Source organism: Jaculus jaculus, chromosome 3, assembly GCF_020740685.1.
Source record: "Jaculus jaculus isolate mJacJac1 chromosome 3, mJacJac1.mat.Y.cur, whole genome shotgun sequence".
NCBI lineage: Eukaryota > Metazoa > Chordata > Mammalia > Rodentia > Dipodidae > Jaculus > Jaculus jaculus.
Window position 1 is genome coordinate 30,753,284 of NC_059104.1, and position 16,722 is coordinate 30,770,005.

Genomic DNA, 16,722 nt, shown 5'->3' on the forward strand with positions numbered 1-16,722 from the left:
ACAATTGTATAAAGTGAGATTTAGGATAAAACACTGCTTTAAAAAATAAAATATGAGTTTGTCTGGAAAATAACAATAACTGTGTTTGTGGTCAAGACTTGAAAGGACTATGCCAAAGTGAAAATTGTACCAATATAATGGGATTATGACTGGCTTCTTTTTTCTTTCAATGTTTATAAAATACTGTTAAATTTTGATGGAATTTTTAAAAAGACCACTGGCATTTCCTAAGTATAGGGGCATGTTAGTTTCTCATTGAATAAGCAATAACTTATTCTTTAAAGAGTCTATGAAAAAAAATTAGTCTTTCTTCAGAGCCTTCAGCTTTAATGACATAAACTGTACTCACATTGTTTGCTTGAGGTTTCATATTTGGGACAGTAACAAAAAGAAACCAACCTATTTGTAATGTATTCCTCTTTCTCCCAACTATGCCCAGTTGGGGATTTAATAACAACTGACTGGCAATTAGGCACATGGATAGTAATATTTTCATGTTTTAGTCCTCATTCATTCAGATTTTAATCTAATTCCAGAGGAAGGACAAACAATAAGAAGGAAATAACATTAAAATTGAAGTGGTCTTTCTTTGTGTGTACAAGAGAATAAGATGTTTCCTTTATTTGTAAAATAAAGATGACTTATTATTGCTTCCAAGAGTCATTATATGTTATGTTACTCTTACTTCAATAATTAGGCAGCCTCTAGCGTTCAATAAGAAGCTTTTACTTTAAATTTAAAAAAATCTACATAGGCTAAAGCAGTTTCTTAAATTGTGGATCACAACGCCACATGGATTGTATTACTGAAAGTGGGAATCACAAAAAAGTTGGCACCAGTAAAAGGTCTGGACACACTATGACTAAAAACCTAATTCAAACTCAAACATGCAATGAATCTGAGGCATCTCTAGCAGCGCTCACCAATGTTACACCACATGACTTCATTCGCATTCACCTTGGTTCTGAACACGCAGCATGTGCACTTTGGACTATGCAGGACATCACACCACACAATACCAACAGACATTGCCAGAAATGCTTTCGCTCAGATTCTATATGCTATGGAACGCAGTGTTTGGACTGTACACATAAAGTTTTCTGCTCTTGTGTAAACATGATGGTTTCATTAAAAAAAGCAAAAACATTTAATATTTTCCTACTATCATTCCTCAATAGGTGAGCATCAAATTAGTTTATCTTTGGATTATGTTGTGCTTTGATGTTTGATTCATAAACACTGCTGTTTGAGCAGCTGACTTAAAAAAATGTTTCATGAATTTTGGTTTGAGATTAGGATTGAATGTCCATCCATTTCTGCAGTGGCCCTAAATATACTTCTGTCCCTGTGACCTATGGAAAGAGCTATGCAGCTTGTTTAGTGAGAAAAGTCATCAACAGTCTTAACCAGCAGCTAAGCTTTACAGCTGTCCAGCTAGGCCAAATGTACCAACTGGTGCAATGGTGGCATGTCTGTTATGGGGAAACCAACTGCTCTGATTGGACTTGAGGCCTGCTCCATAGGAAGGAATTCCTCCAGGTGCTGACAACCTAATGAAAAGCCTAAGGGTTGGGTAGTCATAAGTCCTAAGGGGAAACTACTACTGTTGTCTGGCTAAATGCATATATAATGCCCACTAAACTGCCCTCTAAATATGTTTATGCTTATGTTTATACCCATGTATTAGTGCTACTCTCACTTTTGGTTAGAGACGCTTCTCTTCAGATAGCGATGACCACTGGGGAGACTCAAAACTCAGCAAAGTGTTGAGAAGAAGTGACAGTGGAGTGTTCAGCACTAAGTGAGACATCTCTATCATACCCTCCAAGGCTCAGGGTCCATCATAGAAGAGGTGACAGAAATAATGTTACAGCAAAAGAAAGGAGAGGAGTACTTATATTACTGTCCTCCAGACACAAAATGGCCTTAAAATTCATGACTTTACAGTGGCTGACAATACCCATACAAGACCCACATAAGAGGAGAAGAAATGATGACATCAAAATAGAAGAGAGGGGCTGGAGAAATGGCTTAGTGGTGAAGGCACATGCCTGCAAAGCCAAAGGACAAAGGTTCGATTCCCCAGGACCCACATAAGCCAGATGCACAAGGCAGCACATGCATCTGGAGTTTGTTTGTAGCAGCTGGAGTTCCTCTCTCTGCCTCTTTCTCTCTCTCAAATAAATAAAAATATTTTTAAAAATTAAAAAAAATACAGAAAAGAGAGTATTTGGAAAGAAGTAAGGATTCAGTGGAGAAGGGATTTGGGAGGGGGGAAGGAAGGGTAGTGAGAGGGCACTATGATCATGATATATTGTGTATATGTATGGAAGTTGTCCATAAATTTGAAAAAAGGTTTATGGTGAATTCAGGAAGGCTGGTCCTGAGAAGGGCACTGAAGGATTTATAGACCATCCCTGGCAGACTGAAAACACTACGGATATCCCAAAGCATCTACAAACCACTTCTCCATCTACTCACCCAGCCATTCCATGAACATCCAAATACATCAAATCTCCCTCCTGCTTCTTCAGAAAGTGTAGCTACATAATCAAACACACAATTCATTCCTCATGTACTTTTATAGACATGTGATAGCAAAGAGTGGCATGCCTGGGGGCAGAGGAGTATCAATTACATTATAAAATTAGCAGGATATTTTTCTTAATGTCATCTTGTTCTAAATTTCTTTTTCAAAATTCATCCCAATGTGGAACATCAGCAGCAATGTGCACTAACCATGAAAATGATTCAGGTTTTTTTCAAGCAGCACTTTCAATTTCTACTAACATGGGCAGCCAATAGATGATGTGTGTATTTAGGAAAAATATAAAAACCTACTCTAGGAAAACCTAAAAATATTAATCCTTCTAGAAATCTCACTAGCTTGAATTTTCCAATATTTCCAGAAAAAAAAATCCAAATATACAGGTACTATTTTCATCTGGATGCTTTAAATTTTATTTCATTTATTGGGGAGAAGGAGGAAGAAGAGAGATAGAACGAATAGACCACTAGGAATTCTGTTCATTACAAATGAATTTCAGATGCATGTGCACCTTGTCCATCTGGCTTTCTGTGGGTACTAGGGAGATGAACCCAGGCCAGCAGGCATTGCAAGCATCTTTAACCACTGAGCCATCTGTCCATTCTGAATGCTTTCGTTTCCTAACTTAGGACTACTACTTCCTGCTCTGATTGACTTTCTTCATGTCATTCCCCCTTCCAACTTTTGTCACAGTATCTCTTACATATTTAGTACAGTATCAAACTCAAGGCACAAATTATTATATTTTTTCTGGTTATATTCTTTTTATGTATTTGTTTTTTGCAAAGAAAGAGAGAGACCTACCCAAAACTGTGGGATAACTCCACAATGCATGACCCATATGCCTCAACAAGGAGGGGACGGGGGAGGGGCTAGGACATGGACGAGCCTAATAATAGTACCAACTTGACTGTATTCACTGAGTACAAAACTAATTAATAAAATAAATAAATAAATTTAAAAAAGAAAGAGAGAGAGAGAGAGAAAGGATATACGAGGACCCCTTGCCACTGCCAACAAAGTTCTTTCTGGTTACATATTAAAAGACACTGGAATGCGGGCTTGCTTTCCTCCCACTCTCCCTCTGGGTTCTCCTTCTACCTTCCTCTGTATACACTCCCTGCTCTTCTCCAACACAATTACTGATGAGAAATATTACATAATTTAAGGGAATACAGAGGTAGAAAGATTGCTATGAGTTTGAGGCCAGCCTGGGAAGTTCCAGATCAGCACTGGACTAGAGTGAGACTCTACCCTTAAAATAAGGAGAAAGAGGAGAAAGAGAAGAAGGAGGAGGAGGAGAAACAAGGGAACTCAATGGAATGAGGATGGGAGAGTGGGCATAAGAGCTTAACCCAATGGGAATATAACCAATTTTCAATAGGTCCATATACTGAAGTTCTCAATAAAACTGAAATCATTAAAAGAAAAACAAAAGCACAAATGGGCTGGAGGGATGGCTAGTTAGTGGTTAAGGTGCTTGTCTGCAAAGTCAAAGGATCCAGATTTGATTCCCCAGTACTCACACAAAGGCAGATGCACATGGTGCTGCATGTATCAGTTCATTTGCAAGAGCTGAAGGGCCTGGAGTACCCTCTCTCTCTCTCTCTTTCTCAAATAAAATAAAATATTTTTTTAAACCCAGAACTAGGGCTGGAGAGATATCTTAGCAGTTAAAGCTCTGCCTGCAAAGCCAAAGGACCTGGGTTCAATTCCCCAGGATCCATATAAGCCAGATGCACAAAGTGCCACATGCATCTGGAGTTCATTTGCAGTGGCTACTGGTGCTGGTCTGCCTTATCTACCTGCTGCTTCCCCACCTCCCCCACCTCTCTTTTTCTATCAATAAATAAAAATTAAAAACAAAACAGAAATAACTATCACATGCTAGAAAGCAAAGCATTAATCAATGAAGATCCAAGAGATAGGTAAAGAAGAGGAGAGGAAACAAACGCAAGCACCTTCTCCTTCAAGAGGCTGGAGACAGAGCTCTTGCCAACAGCATGGCACATGTGGCACAAGGAACAGCAGAATGCAAATGGCACCATGGGACAGACTGACTGTTGGGCATCTCCAGTACAAATGACTGCAGAAATTAGACAGCCAAGTAAATTGACTGTGTATTGGTTCCGTTGACCACAGCATTGTGTGAAACACTGGGTTACTTTTAAAAGGCTTACAAGACAGACAGGATCTGATGATCTTACAAAAGGAAAAAGACTTCCCAGAGACTTCAAATATAAGGGCTCAGATAGTCTTCATTTGAGTCATCTATATGGAAGGTAGCTAATGGGGCCACTAGAGAATGGCAGATCTTGTGACGTGTACACGGAGTCTCTGAGGATCCCCTTTCCTTCCCACCTGACATCAGCTTTGAGAAGTAATGAAGCAAAGCAGTGTCACCTGGAGAACCAAAATATCATTTTCATTATTGGGGAAAGTAGATTGGAGGGAAACACTTAGCTAAATGAGCCTCGGAATTGTGCACTCTGACCTCTGACCCAAGCTGAAACCAGCTTCCTTAGACACCTTGGTGGGCGAACAGACACAGGTGGAACGCCCTGAGGAAGAAGAATCGGTGATAGTGCATTCCCATGAGTTTGCATTTCAGATTTGCCTGTCATATAAATGATTGCCCTGGGGAAAAGCGAATAAAGAGATGGGGCAAAGTCACAAATCCCACTGAGTACAATCCTTCCATATGGAGTAGACATTGAAAGTGGGGGGGAGGGGATCACTCTACATCTCCTTGTAGCAACAGCAACATAAACTCCAGCTCATTGACATGAAAGACTATGGTTAAGATTTTCCCAAAATTTGAGAAGCAAGAGATTTGAAAATATGCAGAAACAGCCGAAGATGGTGCAGCCATATTATGGTTAATTTCTTTTGATTCTCTTTCTGAATTTTTCATATTTGAGCTCTACTCTAGCCTTCAGACAATGATAAACCAGGTTTATGTTAGCAAATAAATGGTAAGAGAGGAAGGAGGGGAAAGAGAAGAAAGGACAGCAAGGGAAGTTGGAAACAAAGAAAAAAAGAGAGAAATTATTGTGTGTGGCGGGGGGACAGTAATGATTATTAACATGTCCAAATAAATGGTCCCAAACTTTTTCTATAAATCTCCATCCAAGATGGAAAAAATATCAATTTTAAAATCTGGAACCTTATTAGGCAAGAGAAATATACCTCTGTAGAACTTCACTACACTTTCAGCCCCAACTCTTCTCTGAGAAAAACTTGCCCTTGTCAGAGGGAATAGAATTTGCAGTAGAGACATATGTACCTTAAGCTCAGTATCTTTAAAAACATTTTTTTATTTGAGAGAGGGAAAGAGGCAGAGAAAGAATGAGACAGAAAGCGAAGGAATGGGGACACTAGGGCTTCCAGCCAATGCAAATGAACTCCAGATGCATGTGCCACCTTCTGCATCTGGCTTACGTGGGTACTGGGGAATCAAACTGAAGTCCTTTAGCTTTGTAGGCAAGTGCCTTAACCGCTAAGCAACCAGCCTAAGCTCGGTATCTTAAAGGAGTGAGGAAAGCAGCACACAGATTTGTGGTGATTATGGACTCATTGTAGGGAGTTAATAACAGACTTCCCCAGTGTGTACACTCAATGGGTGTCAAGGTCATTCACCTTGCAATAGACAAAAGGGCAGGACTTGGAACAGGTGGAAGCAAAGACTAGGTAGTGAGGTTAGGGGAAAGGTGGAAATTGTCCACACAAATAATATGGTCTTTACCTAGAATTCACCTGGACTCAAAAGAAGAATCAGGCTTAACATTCATTTCTGAAAATAACTCAAATCCGACATTTGGGAGTTGGATTTCCATGAAAGGGAGCACCTGGCCTACTCATTTGTTCTACTAAAGACAGACTGAAAAATGGTGCCCAGTGCCCTTGGCAGAGTCTTGCTAGGCATAGGGGTGGGTAACATTGAGAACTCTCCACAGCAGTTACTGAACTGTGGCTGCTGCTGTTTTCACTAAGCCTTTTCTGAAGCAGCTGGGAAGTTCTTCATGGATGGGACTCCCAGCTGGAGGATGTGAGAGGGAAGGGTGAAAGTGGAACGGAGCTAAGCTCAGACTTACATGTTGCCACTGTAGTTAGTTGACTTGCTTACACCAGGTGTAAGGAGTCTGGATAGCCAGTGACCTTGTGAAAGGTACAACTTGTGGTCTCAGCAGCTATCCTGTGAGCTCTACGGAAAGAACAGCACGGTCGCCCTTTAAAATTTCAGGTGGAGGATGTTCCAGGTCACTGTGAGCCGCTCACTTGGCTGTGAAGCTTTTACTGACTTCAGCTAAGTTCCGAGCAAGAATCAGTACACTACTGAAACGGGTTACCTGAGTCCTGTCTCAGCTCCCAATGTCATTAAACTTGAGAAGAGCTGAAGAGGCAAGGTGGTGTAGCTTCATGGGACTTGCTAAAGCTAACAGCTGTGAAGTAAAGTAACCGTGTGTGTCACAGGTGTAAAGATGCATTCATAAGAGATTAACATTTGAGGAGCTGGCTGGCTAAACACCCACTCTCACTCCTGTGCACGGGCATTGATGAAATTCGCTGGCAGCTCGAACATGATGAAATAAAGACGGGTTCTCATTCATATATTCATACTTGTCTTGTCTTCCGTCTGTCTACCCCCAGATACCAGATTGCAAGGCGTCCACTCATTCCAGCACCTCCCCCCCTTTGTATTCAGAGAGTGCACCGTTAGTTTTCGGGTCATGAGACTCATAGTGAATTACATCACATGGTTTCTTTCCTGGTTTTCTAGTTTGCAGACTGCAGATGGGGGGCATCTTGGCCTCCACAAACAAATGAATTGTTTCCCAAAATAAATTTCTAGGTGGGCATATGCATGTACCCACACATCTTGAGTCTGCCTCTCCGAAGTGTTCCATTACAGAAGGATTCTAAGTGTGTCAACATTAGCCAAAGAGCAGTGACTGACACATCTCTGGTTCTAAAACAAAGGGAACAACTGGTGTGCATGTGGATGGTACACCAGGGATTCTTGCCTTAAAAATGAACATCAGATACTTGTGACTTTCGTATCTGGCTTACATGGATGGCTTGGGAAGTGAACCAGGGCAAGCAGGCTGTGCAAAAAAGCCTCTTCAAGCACTGAGCAATCTTCCCAGTCGGAACTCTTTTTAAACCCAGAATGGTTTTGCTCTAAGCTTCCCAGGCTGGAATTTTTTTTTTTTTTAAGTTCACTCTAGGGCCCTTTCTTCCAAACAACCTGGTTCCAGAAAACTTACCAAATATAAGGTCATAAAGCAAGACATTCAAATGCTACAAATATCAGATTTTGAAATAGTGCAGCTCCCAAAGGCCTTGATACCACATCTGGAGACTAGAGACCAATGACCAAAAATAAGCCTTGGGGGCTGGGGAGATGGCCTAGCGGTTAAGCGCTTGCCTGTGAAGCCTAAGGACCCCGGTTCGAGGCTCGGTTCCCCAGGTCCCACGTTAGCCAGATGCACAAGGGGGCGCACGCGTCTGGAGTTCGTTTGCGGAGGCTGGAAGCCCTGGCGCGCCCATTCTCTCTCTCCCTCTATCTGTCTTGCTCTCTGTGTCTGTCGCTCTCAAATAAATAAATATAAATAAATTAAAAAAAAAATAATAAGCCTTGGGTTTTCAAGAGAAATAAACTATGTTTGCAGGAAGAAGCAGTGGATCTGTCTCCTAGAATGCAAAGGAAGACATCTCTGAACACTGTCCCTGGGATCGTCTCATGATTTTATCAAACCATTAGTTATGCTAACATCACAGAGCACAGAATCGTCCCAGTAAAACGTTTATGTGGGAAAAGTCTGTAAGAGTATTTCATTGCTAACAGTGGCTTATTCTGGGAAGGGAGATGGCATGAGGAGATGGTATTTCTTGCACTGGTGTATCTGGAAAAGAGGGATGTCGATACTAGTGATGACTTCTGAAGCTAGAAATATCCTCAGTGGCAAGTGAGTTGCTCACAGTAACAAGTTGATTATTTTGGACTTGATCTTTCATGGTGTCGGCTATGTATGAGATATACGGGAGGCTCTGACATTACACCGCATAGATCCTGCCCTCAAGCAGAGTGATGAGGCATGAATACAATTACTGTGACACACAGTAGAAAGTGGTTTAATAAACATGCACAGATGAAGTGTTATGAGAACTGGAAAGATAATTACTTCCTTCTGAGGAGGATCAAGGGAGGCCGAACATGGTGCAAGAAATGGAAAAAATACTGGGAGTGAAAGAGTACAAGGAGGGCCAGGGGTGGGGAGAAGGAGGAAGACTTTAAAAATTATGTAAAAAAAATCCATACCCCAAAACCTATTACTTTATATATTAATTTTTAAAAGATGTAATAAATTTTAATTATGAAGTGCTTGAACAAACATGCATACTGGACACTTTTTATTCCTTTTATTTATTTTGTTTTTGTTGTTTTTTGAGGTAGGGTCTCCCTCTAGCCCAGGCTGGCCTGGAATTCACTCTGTATCCTCAGGGTGGCCTTGAACTCACTGCGATCCTCCTACCTCTGTCTCCCAAGTGCTGGTATTAAAGGCGTGCGGCACCACAGCCAGCTTCTATTCCTTTTTTGAGACGGGGTCTTACTCTAGCCCAGGTTGACCTGGCACTCACTTTAGTCCAAGCTGGCCTTGAACTCATGGCAATCCTCCTACCTCAGCCCCGCCCCCCAAGTGCTAGGACTAAAGCTATTTGCCACCACACTCAGCTTTTATTTTTAAAAATCTAGTTCTAGTGCCATTTCTATAGTGAAAGGTTTCTTGATTCCCCAAGAATTCAACTGTTCTGATTCATAATTTAAATTTAATTTAATTAATTTACTTCTATGTCAACATAACCCCCCCCCCTTTCCTATTTGCAAATCTTCATCCATTAAACTCAAGAGCTAAAGGGCAGGCTGGGGAAATGGCTCAGTAACTAAAGGTGCTTGCTTTTAAGTCCTGTCAGCCCGGGTTTAATTCTCCAGCATCCACACAAAAGTCAAACACACTTCCAGCATCTATCAATTCCATCCATCCATTTTGAATTTTGAGCTCTGTGGTATTGGGGAAGAAAACAAAATTGAAGATATATTCACCAAGGACTTGGGCTGAGAGCCAAGAGGACTAAGGCAGTTTCAATATAAAATGTTGCCATAGGCTCATTTGTGATTAATTTCTTGCTGCTGGAGGTGTCATGTTTTATAGTTTGTTTGTATATTATATAATATAGCACATGCATATTTATAGTATAATAGTTTACAACCCACCAGCCCCACTTGCCAGTGCTGGCCAGGCTTGTGTTTGCCACTTCCCCCAGCTGCTGTGACAAGATATCATGCTGCCGCGTATTCCTGCCATGCTTTCCTCACCACAATGAAAATCGAGGCTGCAAGCTGGAAAAAAACCCTTTCCTCTCATCAGCTGCTTCTCACCAGGTGCCCTTTCCTAGTAATAAGAAGGTAACTGCTACAGAGAATTGGCGCCAGAAGTGGGACCATTGCTGCAATAAGCCTGAACTGACCTGTTTTCTCTCTCAACTGGAGGAATATGGAAAGGTTTTTAAGTCTGGACTGGAGATTTACCGAAAAATGCAGAAAAGTGTGTACTGCAGAGGCTCAGTTTACAAGGTTCCAGAGGGCAAAGAAAGGACTCTATCACAAACTGGCCTAAAGGCAGTTCAGATGATATGCTGGCTATATTCTGTGTTCCAAACTTTGGCAAAGTTAAATTTAATGTAATGGTCTGGTGTCTGGTGGAGGAAAATACAAGCAAAAGGATATGAAAGATGTAATAAAGTTTGGCCGAGGAGGAAGCGTGAACAGTTTTGGGTGCCAACGACTGCATTGACTTCAGCTGCAGTTATTTAAGAAATGAGCACCATTGAGGATGGGCCAGCTACTCTGCACTTGGAACAACAGGAGAGCTGATAGGAAGGAAGGAGGGGAGGAGGGAGGGGAGGAGGGGAGGAGGGAGGGGAGGAGGGAGGGGAGGGAGGAGGGAGGGGAGGGAGGGGGGAGGGGAGGAGGGAGGGGAGGAGGGGAGGGAGGAGGGAGGGGAGGAGGGAGGGGAAGAGGGAGGGGAAGAGGGAGGGGAGGTGGGAAGGGAGGAGGGAAGGAAGGAGGGAGGGGAGGAGGGGAGGGAGGAGGGAGGGGAGGAGGGAGGAGGGGAGGAGGGAGGGGAAGAGGGAGGGGAGGTGGGAGGGAAGGAGGGAAGGAAGGAGGGAGGGGAGGAGGGAAGGAAGGAGGGAGGGGAGGAGGGAGGGGAGGAGGGAGAGGAGGGAGGGGAGGAGGGAGGGGAGGAGGGAGGGGAAGAGGGAGGGGAGGTGGGAAGGGAGGAGGGAAGGAAGGAGGGAGGGGAGGAGGGGAGGGAGGAGGGAGGGGAGGAGGGGAGGAGGGAGGGGAAGAGGGAGGGGAGGTGGGAGGGGAGGAGGGAAGGAAGGAGGGAGGGGAGGAGGGAAGGAAGGAGGGAGGGGAGGAGGGAGGGGAGGTGGGAGGGGAGGAGGGAGGGGAGGAGGGAAGGGAGGAGGGAGGGGGGGGAGGGAGGGGAGGAGGGAAGGGAGGAGGGAAGGGAGGAGGGAAGGGAGGAGGGAAGGAAGGAGGAAGGAGGGAAGGAGGGAGGGAGGAAGGGAAGGAAGAAAGGGAAGGAAGAAGGAAGGAAGGAAGGAGGGAAAGAGGGAAAGAGGGAGGGAAGGAAGGAAGGAAGGAAGGAAGGTAGAGTCTCTGGGAGTGGAGCCTTACTGGTGGAGGCCTGTCACTGGGGCAGGCCTTGGGATTCACAGTCCAGCTCTGGTTGCTAGTCCTAGCAAGCTCACTGCTGCTTCAGCCCAGCTGGTGTGGCAAGATGTGATACTGGTGAAACTTCTCTGTTTAGAATGTAAGCCAAATAACTCCTTTCCAGAAGCTGTTTCTGGTTGGTGTTTTGTCTTAGTAGTGAGAAGCAAGTGCTATAAGGACCAAAGTCAGAACAGGATAAAAGAAAAAAAAAACAAAGATCCCCCTAAGAAATAGTATTTAATTAAGCTCTTTTTAAAGGTAAAGTAAGGGATAAAATACAAGATGGAGGAGTTTTTTTGCACAAGAAAAATCATTATCCCTTCAAAAACTATAAACAAGTACACTTGAAAATATTTACATGATGGGGCTGCAGAGATGGCTCAGCGGTTAATGCTTGCAAAGCCTAGAAACCTCGGTCCGACTCCCTAGTTCCCACATAAAGCCAGACACACGAGGTGGTGCATGCATCTGCAGTTTGTTTGCAATGGTTGGAGTCCCTGGTGCACTCTATCACTCTCTCTCTGCCTTTTTCTCTCTCTCATAATATAAAAAAGAAAATATTTACATGACACAAATTATCATCATGGTAGAGGCTAAAGGGAGTTACCTACTTAAGCATGCCCTTTTTGAAGTAACAGAAGTCCTTCAAAAACAATCCACTGATAAGCCATGATCAGAGGAGAATGCTGCTGAAAGCATTTATCCTGGAATCAGAAACAGCCTGATAATGTCCTCATCACCCCCAAATCAGAACTTCACATCACTGACATTAGCCACCAGCAATAAACTGACATCATAATCTACAGTGCACTGTGCAGCCCAGCCTCAGGGTTGTCCCGGCTTCTCTGAGGGATCTGAACTTCCTCTTCCACTTCAGCTAGAGGTTGGAATGCTTTAGTGCTTCCATGTTTAATTGAGTCCTTTAAAATAAAATATAAATAGGCAAACCACTAATAGGAAATTTGGCTTTACTTCCACATATGGCAGGGAAGAGAAACAATAGGCTAACATGATCCTAACCACCCTGCTTAGATACTGTAACATCAAGCAGGAGTGTATTTCAACAAACATAAGACTAACAAGCAGCTAAGTCAGGAAACACACACACACACACACACACATACACTGACAGTGGCTGTCTTGTCTCCTCAAGTTCAGAATGGTGCCTCCTAATAGCAGAAAGAAGTGAGGCTTCAGGTAAGCAACTTGTCTGGGAGTTGATACTAGGGTCCATGTACTCCCAAACCCATCCTTTGTTACACAAAGATGTCTCTTCTCCAGGATGGGGGATAGAAATTGTTAGGGCAAAAAAAAAAAAAAAAATTGTATTTGTTGAGAAAAGAAAATTCAACTGTATGACAGAGTAATCCACTTCTGCTTGTTTACAGAGCTGCTATCTGAACACAAGGTTCCTTTCTGTCACAACACTGCCAGTGCCTTGGCGATCTGACCCTGCAGGGCCATGTTGTTGGTAGCAGGCATTAAAACTAGAGGGGCCCTCATTCAGTGGTCAGAAGGCAAGAACTCAAACACTTCAGCAGACTGGAGAGATGGCTCAGTGGATAGCATTTGCTGCACAAGTCTGAGTCCCCAAGTTTGGATCCCTAGAACCCATGTCAAAAGCTGGATTCTGTCGCAGACATCTGCAGTCCCAACAGCTGACAAGCTGAGATCCAGAGACAGAAAACCTCTGGGGAAGTCTGCCGGCTAGCAGTGAACCATAAACCCCGCTTCTAACAAGGTGGAAGGCACGGACCGACATCTGAGGTGGTCCTCTCAACACACATACCAACTTTCAGCTGATGTTTTATGATACCTGACACTGAGTAACAATCACTGTACTGGAGAGGTCTTGTAACAATCAAACGAAAATTCATTTCTGCAGTTCCAATAGGATAGGGACAACGTAAGATTCAGATACCATTTCAAAGATCTTCATAAGTCAATCAAAACCCTTTTTATAATTTATGAAAAAAGTCTCAAAATAAGTATAAAATTCATTTACAATATCTTTGATTAAATATTTTAAGTAGCTTAAGAAAGTTCCCACATTTCAGTGAACTCATGCTGTCTTTTTCCAGTGTTGTGTATTACTTAACAATTAGACTTAGGAAGTGATGCTTTATACTCATGCCATCAGAACCTATTTTATCAAGACGACTGATCACCAATGCTTGGTAGCAATTAAGAATCTTTAGGTCATCTCACCGAATTAGTAAGATGAGAATTATAATTTTCCAGCCCAAATCACATAGCTTGCACAGCCAAACCCAAACCACCATGCCAGAATTCAGATGGACGAAAACCTAAATGTGGCAGAAAAGAAAGAGCACAGATGTTTCCACACACGGAAGGTATGCTCATGCATTATATCTCTGAGGCGTTTGCATATCCTAAAGGCAGTGGTTGTTCCTCGGATTTCATTTTTGGGTAAGTTTCTATTTTTCTTGCTGAACATCTCCGGTAAAGTCGAGAGAAACTAAGCTTCTTGTCTTGGAGAGTAAAGTGCTGATTTAATAAAAGTGAACACATACAAAAGGCATGGGAACATTATAAAAGGCTCCGTGTAAGCCTGAAGAGATAGAAAAACAACCTCTACAACCCAAATCATGATTCTGTCTCATCTAAAGCCTCAGGTACTTAGCATAATGCCCTATCCCTTGTATATTTAAGTACTGGGTTGGATTTTGTTTGGTTTGGGTTTTTTTGCACACATGCATGCACGTGCGGTATTCCTACATGTGGGGATGCACGTGTAGGCATGAGTGTACATGTGTGAGATTGCATGCAGAGGCAAGAGGTTGACATCAGTGTCATCCTCAATCACTCTCCACCTTATTTACCGAGACAGGGTCTCTCACTGAACCAGGACTCACGGTCTGTCTCCACCTCCCCAACACTGGGGTTGCAGGCAGGCGCGGCACGTGGTGCTGGGAAACCAAACTCAGGTGCTCTACTGACTGAGTCATCTCCTCAGACCCTGGAAAGGGGGGTCTTTAATTTTCATTACAAACAGATGGACTTTTTTCTTTTTAGAAGCAGATAGCTCAACTTCTCAGGACAAAAGCAACAAAACTGAGTCTAGGCTGAAGGCACTAGACTCCAGAGCACGGGCTTGGAGTGGAGCTCAGTGGTCGCAGGTGTGAGGCCCTGCACTCAATCCCAGTACCAAAAGGAAAGAAAAAGGACATGTGTAGCGCTAAAAATAAATGTTTTACTTTTTAATATTTAAACAATATGAAATGAGGGGTTTCTGTTTAATTTTTTCTTAATAATTGGAAGTGTTTTTGCACTTTAGGTCACATATCCCAAATAAAACACAAACCCCATAAGCAGGTCTGACCTATGATGGCCACTTTTATTTGTTGCAAATGAGAAATGAATATATTCAGCCGGGTATGGTAGTGTACACTTTTAATCCCAGCACTTAGGAGGCAAAGGTAAGAAGATTGCTGTGAGTTTGAGGTCAGCCGGGCTACAGCAAGACCCTACCTCAAAAAGAAAAAACGTTATTTTCAAAAAGTTGAGTCTTGGGTTTTTTTTTCTTTGCATTTATTAAGCTGCAATCTATTTCCTAACAAATAACTGTGACAAGTTGAATGATGCTGCACACTCCAACCTAATTCTAGCCACAGTTACTTTGATCTCAAATCTTGAAAAATCTACAATATAAACATGTCCATGAGGCCAACATGGTGATAATGTACATTGAATAAACTGGCTTTCAAAACAATGCATATAGCAGGTTGACATTTCCACCTATACAATTTTATTAACAAAATATGTAACAGAATTTTTTCTATACTGGTATGGACATCCCTAAAAAAATGAATGGCACATTATCATGTAACACTTGAGCTTTATTAAGAATATCTTTAAAATAATAATGTACTATTTCATGACTATTTGAATTGACTAGTAATTAAAATGACCCAACAGCAGTTAAAAACTATAAAAATCAATTGTTTACTATATACCATAATCTGGAATCATTCAAATATAAAAACTTTTTATTGTTTCTTTTCTAAAAAATACTTTTACTTATTTGTGAGCAGAAAGTGAAGCAGGGAGAGTATGTGCAGTAGGGCTTCTTGCCACTGCAAACAGACTTCAGATGTATGCACCACTTTGTACATCTGTCTTAACGTGGGTACTGGAGAATTGGAACAGGACCAGCAAGTACCTTTGACCATGAACCATCCCTCAGCCCCCTCCCCCAAATCTATTACTATTTTAAATGACTTCTTTTAAAAATCAATTACTGTAGGGGCTGGAGAGATGGCTTAGCAGTTAAAGGCACTTGCTTGCAAAACCTGATGTCCTAGGTTTGATTCACAGCACCATGTAGAACCAGACATACACAAAGTACCACATCCACTTGGAATTCGTTGGCAGTGGCAAGAGGATCTGATGCGCCTATTTTCTCCTCTCTCTCTCTCTCTATTGCTCTCTCCCAAATAAATAAGTATTTTTAATAGATCAATTACAAAGCCAGGCATAGTGGACACACCTTTAATATCAGCACTTGGGAGGCAAAGGTAGGAGGATTGACGGGAGTTTGAGGCTACCCTGAGACTACATAGTGAGTTCCAGGTCAGCCTGGGCTAAAGCAAAACTCTCTACCTCAAAAAAAACAACCAAATAAACAAATAAATTACAATGCCTTTTTTTGTAGGCCAGACACATGGTTAAGAATAGGACAGCTGGGCTGGAGAGATGGCTTAGCGGTTAAGGCGCTTGCCTGCAGAACCTAAGGACCCAAGTTCAATTCTCCAGGTCCCATGTAAGCCAGATGCACATGGTGGCGCATGCATCTATCTAGAGTTCGTTTGAAGTGGTTAGAGGCCCTGGTGTGCCCTCTCTCTCTCTCCCTCATCCCTTCTCTGTTTCTAATAAATAAATAAATAAATATAAATCTTTAAAAAAAAAAAAAAGAATGGGACAGCAATATCTGGTTCCTGCTCCTAACCCAGTTTATCTCTCAAAGATAGTGAGTTAAAGTGCTCAGTGCTCAGTTTTCAGTAGAGTGAACAGTTGTGGTATTTAGGGTGGTCATGTAACTTATCTTCAAAATTACACTTTGGATAGGGAGAGGAAACACTACTTAAGCTGAGAAAACAAGAACAGCCAAGGCTGATCTGGGTAAATTCAAGATATGTCACTTTAGGTACACAGAATATCAGATTCACTGTTACTACTTTTGTGCTTTTTCAAGTAGTAAGTACCATTTGGGGTAATAATATTAAGAAACCTGAATTTTTCTACAACTGGATATTCTGGACTCTCTGTTTCCTGTTATGAGTGGGTTAACTGGAAAAGTTTGTTGGACAAGTCTAAAAATGAGGTTGTAGGTCCAATTCCCAGTTTATATTGCAGTACTGTAAAAAGAAAA